This window comes from Marmota monax, unplaced genomic scaffold (assembly GCF_021218885.2).
Source record: "Marmota monax isolate L192 unplaced genomic scaffold, Marmota_monax_Labrador192_F-V1.1 WCK01_AAM20220418_F8-fsc00004, whole genome shotgun sequence".
NCBI lineage: Eukaryota > Metazoa > Chordata > Mammalia > Rodentia > Sciuridae > Marmota > Marmota monax.
In genome coordinates, this window is record NW_026692881.1 from 24,291,286 (window position 1) to 24,297,456 (window position 6,171).

Genomic DNA, 6,171 nt, shown 5'->3' on the forward strand with positions numbered 1-6,171 from the left:
CTTGTAGAGACATGTGCATTCTTTATTCTTGGGAATACACCTAGGAATGAAATGGCCAGATCATCAGTAAGGGCATACTGACTTTTTAAGACACTGACAAACTGTTCCCAAGTGGTCATAACCATTTCACACTTACAGCAGCAGTGTGAGAGTGTTCCAGTTCCTTGACGCCTTGCCAACAACTGGGATCATCACTTATTAGCAATTCTAATAGATATGTGGGCTCTCTCCTTAAATAACAATAGCAGTCATTTCTTTTATTTGTTCTTGTTATACATGATAATAAAATGTATTTTTACACATTATACATATATGGAGTATAACTTCCCATTCTTCTGGTTGTACATGATTTAGAATTACATTGGTCTTGTAATTATATATGCACATAAGATAGGAATGTCTGATTCATTCTATATCTTTCCTATTCCCATACCCCCTCCCTTCCCTTCTGTCCCCTTTTTCTAATTCAAAGTACTTCTATTCTTCCCTAGCCACCACCCCCTTATTACAAATTAGCAACTACGTATCAGAGAAAACATTTGGCCTTTGGTTTTATGGGATTGGCTTATTTCACTTAGCATGATAGCTTCTGGTTCCATCCATTTCCCGGCAAATGCCATATTTCATTCTTCTTTATGGCTGAGTAATATTCCATTGTGTATATATATACACCACATTTTCTTTATCCTTTCATCTGTTGAAGGGCACCTAGGTTGGTTCCATAGTTTAGCTATTATAAATTGAGCTGCTATAAACACTGATGTGGCTGTGTCACTGTAGTATGCTGATTTTAAGTCCTTTGTATATAAACCTACGAGTGGGATAAATGAGTCAAATGGTGGTTTAATTCCAAGTTTTCAGAGGAATCTTCATACTGCTTTCCAGGGTGGTTGCACCAATTTGCAGTCCTACCAGCAATGTATGAGTGTGCCTTCCCCACATCCTCACCAGCGTTTATTGTTACTTGTATTATTGATGATTGCCATTCTGACTGAACTGAGATGAAATCTTGAAGTTTTGATTTGCATTTCTCTAACTGCTAGGAATTTTGGACTTTTTTCCCACATTTTTTTTTTGACCATTCAGATTTCTTCTTCTAAAGGTGTGCCTATGCCTGCCAGTCCATTTGCCCATTTTGAGTTCTTTATATATCCTGGTGATTAATGCTCTGTCTGAGGTGCAGATGGCAAAGATATTCTCCTATTCTGTATTTCCTTTGCTATGAAGAAGTTTTTGAGTTTGATACCATCCCATTTGCTGATTCTTACTTACACTTCTTGTAATTTAGGATTTTTTAAGGAAGTTAGTTCCTAAGCTTATGTGATATAGATTGGGGCTTATTTTTTCTTCTATTAGGCACAAGTCTCTGGTCTAATGCCTAAGTCCTTGATCCACTTTGAGTTGAATTTCATGCAGGGTGAGAGATAGGGGTTTAATTTCATTTTGCTACATATAGATTTCCAGTTTTTCCACTCCCCTTTAATGAACAGGCTATTTGTACTCTAATGTATATTTATGGCACCTTTGTCTAGTATGAGAAGACTGTATTTATGTGGGTTTGTCTATGTCTCTGTTCTGTACCACTGGTCTTCATGTCTGTTTTGGTGCCAATACTGTGCAGCAGTTTTTGTTACTATAGCTCTGTGTATAATTTAGGCTCTACTATTGTGATGCCTCCTACTTCACTTTTGCTGGTGGTGCTGGGGATTGAACCCAGGGCCTTGTGCATGCGAGGCAAGCACTCTACCAACTGAGCTACATCCCCAGCCCCTTCTGCTTCAATTTTTTTTTTTTTTTTTTGCTAAGGATTGCTTTGGCTATTCTGTGTCTCTTAATTTTCCAAATGAATTTCATAACTGCTTTTTCTATTTCTTTGAAGATTATCATTGGTATTTTAGTAGGGATTGCATTAAATCTATATAGCGCTTTTGGAAGTATGGCCATTTTGACAACATTAATTATGCATATCCAAGAGCATGGGAGAGCTTTCCATCTTCTAAGTTCTTCTTCAATTTCCTTAGTATTCTGTAGTTTTCATTGTTTTAACCTCTTTTGTTAGATTGATTCCTTAATACTTAATTTTTTGAGAGTATTGTGTTTGGGCTACTTTTCCCAATTTCTCCTTCTGTAGATTCATCAATGATGTATAGGAACACATTTGATTTATGGGTGTTAATTTTCATTCCTTTGCTGAATGTGTTTATGAGCTCTAGAATTTTGATGATGGAGTTCTTTGTGTCTTCCAAATACATAGTCATATCATCAGCTCATAGGGATATCTTGAGTTCTTTTCCTATTCAGATCCCTTTACTTTCTTTTAATTGCTCTGGCAAGAGTTTCAAGGATGAGGTTGAATAAAAGACGGCACCCTTGACTTGTTCCAGTTTTTAGAGGGAATGCTTCCAACTTTTCTCCATTTAGAATGATGTTGGCCTTGGGTTTAACATAGGTAGTTTTTACAATGTTGAGGCATGTTCCCACTATCCCTAGTTTTTCTAGTGTTTCGAACATGAACGGGTGCTGTATTTTGTCAAATGTTTTCTCTTCATCTATTGAGATAGACTCAAAGACAAGAATCACATGACTATCAATGGGATAAATTATGTTTATTGATTTCTGTATGTTGAAACAACCTTGAATCCCTGGGATGAACCTTACTTGATCATGATACATATCTTTTAATATGTTTTTGTATGCAATTTGCCAGTATTTTATCCAAAAATTTTTCATCTATGTTTATCAGGAATATTGGTCTGAAATTTTGTTTCCTTGATGTGTCTGTCTCTGGTTTTGGTGTCAGGATAATACTAGCTTCATAGAATGAGTTTGAAAGGGTTCCCTCCTTTTGTATTTCATGGAATAATTTGAGAAGGATTGGTAGTAATTCTTCTCTTAGAGTGTGTCTATTGAATTATTTTACCCAGTTTTTATAACATGGTTTGGCTATACCTGTTTTGAAATTTTTTCATATATTCGGAACATAAGTTCTCTATCAGATATGTGACTTCAAAATATCTTTTCCAGTCTATTGCTTATGTTTTCATTTCTTACCGGTGTCATTTAAAAAACAAAAGTTTTTTTCTTAATTCATTAAAATTGTTTAAATTTTAATTTTTAAAGTTTCTAATTTTTAGTCAATTTAGTATTTTTTAACAGGTTTTTTTTTTTTATATTGAACCTAAAATTTTTTTCCCTATGTCAAGGTCACAAAGGTTTTACCCTATGTTTCCTTCTGACTATTTCATATTGTTAGGGTTTTTATTTAGGTTTATGACAATGTTTTAATTAATTTTTCTATGTAGCAGATGAAGTGACTTCTTTTACATGTAGACATCTAATTCTCCTGGTACCATTTTCTGAAAAAAAAAAAAAAAATAACCTTTCTCCAATGATAGCTTTTTTTTTTTTAATTAGCTTATTGGTCACCTAATCCGTCTCTTAAAACATAGGATGCCTGATATTTTTGGTCATTTCAAGTTGGAGAATAAGGAGGGTTGCCCTATCTTAAGGAGAAGTGGAAGTCAGGACCTAATTTTCAAACTTTTTCCCCCCACATTTAACTGACCTTATAAACCTAGGGATTGTTATTTCCATGTACAGTTTTGCAAACTGAATTTCAGGAGTTTGAGCAATTGCCCACTTCACAGAGTTGTGCCGTGATTAAATGAGAGACACATGTAAAACCCACAGCAGTGCATGAGGCACCATAATTGCACAGCAGATTATACATAAGAGGTTTAAATCCATTTATGTGTATTTATTAAATTAACTCCCTTACCATGACAACTGTCCCTCATCAGTGCATTCAACAACCATTAATACTCTCCCTCAAAGCTTCGCCATTTTTATTTCCTATCCAGCACACTTTCAAGTGTTCTGTCAGCCTGATGAGGGGGCCCATCTGTAACCCCAGCATCAGCCACTGCTGATTGCATTTCCCAGCAACCTGCCTGCCTCATTCATTAGATGTTAAATTACTACTCCCAGAAAGTGGCAAGTGACTGCAACATTTCACCAACATGATAAAAAACAAAAGGGGCTTTAGAGAAGAAATGTTTAGATAAATCAAAAATAAATATATACTTCAGGTAACCTGTATTTATCCTTGTATTGGGAGGAATAAGTTAACGCTAAAGAAATAAACAGCTTCAGTTAATGAAATGAGCTATTAGGAAAAATAGAACTATTCTCCTTGTTTGCCATATAAAGGAGCAAATCTATTACTTTTGAATGCAGCTACATTAACCAAGACATAATTTGCTCAGATTAAGATGCTCTCCAAAGCTTTACTTTTGTTTATAAAAATAAAACCCTTAAGCAGGTGTGGAATGTTATCTTTTCATCTTCGAGATTTTTCCAACAATAGCCTATGTCACATGAGGCTATTGGGGCTTATTTCATGAGATGATTTGCTTATGTGGGATTTCACTAGCTTTTTAGAACCAGGAACAATGTTGCAAGCTGAGCCCCAAGATGTCCCTAAAACAAACTCAAGTCTGTCCGGTTGTGTTTTTGTGAACCAGGGCATACAGAAGTAGAAAACCAGAATCTCTGAGTTAGAAGCAAATGTTTGTCATAGTAGAAAATTCATTCAGCTCTAACTAGAAATTTCCAATCATCTCCTACATTCATTCATTCCCTTTTTTCACCTACAAACCTATGAAGAGTTCTCCCCACTCACCTTACTATCCCTCCTTACTCCTCTCTACCTCTTCCAAGATCATCAGCAATCTCCTTGTCACTAAACAAATAGATGTATTTCAGCCATCCTCTCACTTGACCCATTGGAAGAATTTCCACTATGACCAGTTCTGTCCATTGGTTTTCCTGGACCCAGGTTCCACTAGGTCACTTTCCTAGGTTTTTTTTCCTTGCCACTCTTTATCAGATTCATCTTCTTCTGACTTCCACCATTCGATGCTGGTCAGCCTTAGACTCCACACTTTCCTCACATTTTGCACTCATCCTGAAGGATCTCACCACACCCACAGCTTCACCTGCCACCTGTGTGCAGGTGACTCACACTTGGTTGACCCATTCGTGTCTCCACAGGCTTCTCAAAGAAAACTCATGCTCACATGTCCAGGATCATGTTAAAAGCATTCCCCAAACAAAACAAAAAAAGTAAATCTAACATGTTTTCCTCATTTCTCCAGTTTCAAATAAATACTTTATCATTGCTCCTAAGAGAAAAATAACTACAACTCCTCACGGAGGTCTGAGAAATCTAGCCACTGCCCATCTCTCCAGCTTCATCTCACTCCATGCTCCATGCACACGAAACACCCCGCTCTGCTCTATGTTCCTCACATGCACCTCCTTCCCTCCTGTCATAGTACTTTCTTCCTGATCCACCCTGTCCTTACTTTTCCAATCATCTCCTAATTAAATGGTACTCACCCTCCAAATCCTGGCTCACATACCACCCATTGGGATTCCTACCACCTCCTAAAAAAGGTTAATACATTCTCTCTAGTGAACTCGCTGTGCAATATACTCCTGAATGTCATAGTTTAACTCCTATGTGTAATTATTTGATTAATGAGTTTCCCTTCAAAGTGGATTCTCCATGATGGGCAAAGGCAGATCTTATTGGGTTCTCCAGTGTATTTTGAGTTAGCATAGTTGAAAATAAGTAAAAATTTGTTGACTGTATTAAATAATTCATAGTACACCAGAAAATCTGGGTTCCAATCCAAGTTTTACCTTTGTTAAGCTTCATGATTTTGATAATAAGTGGCTATTAGTTGGATCCAAGAGATCTCTCCATGTTATTGAAGTGTATTAATAACACCGTTCAAATTCTACCCACTGGAATGATCCAGTCCATTTACTGACACATCCTTCAATCATGCTTTCATTCTTAGGAAGCATGGTTTGAAGATATTAATAGCACTTTCGTATTTCACTAACTCCCAAGTTTCCTCAATCAGCATCTGCAAATGCCCCCAAGGTACTGTATCCCATAACTGAGCTTTATGACTATTTTGATAGGGGCAGATGCCTACCTCTTCTTGGGAATTCAAAGAGTACAGAAAGCGCACAGTTGATTTTCATTTGGGGATACCCAAGGCTTGCTCCAGTTGCTCTGTGGTTTGGAATACTTAAAGGAAAGGCTTTCATGTAAGGCAAACAGTCCAAACAAGAGTTGACACCCAACCATGGGAAAGA

The 6,171-nt window shown here is 36.8% G+C and overlaps 1 non-coding gene across 1 annotated transcript; it reads right to left on the reverse strand.

Moving 5' to 3' along the window:
* Positions 1-1,692: 1,692 nt before the first annotated feature.
* On the reverse strand, positions 1,693-1,765 carry Trnaa-cgc (transfer RNA alanine (anticodon CGC)). Its single transcript has one exon. It is a non-coding gene; the product is annotated as a tRNA-Ala (tRNA).
* Positions 1,766-6,171: the final 4,406 nt, after the last annotated feature.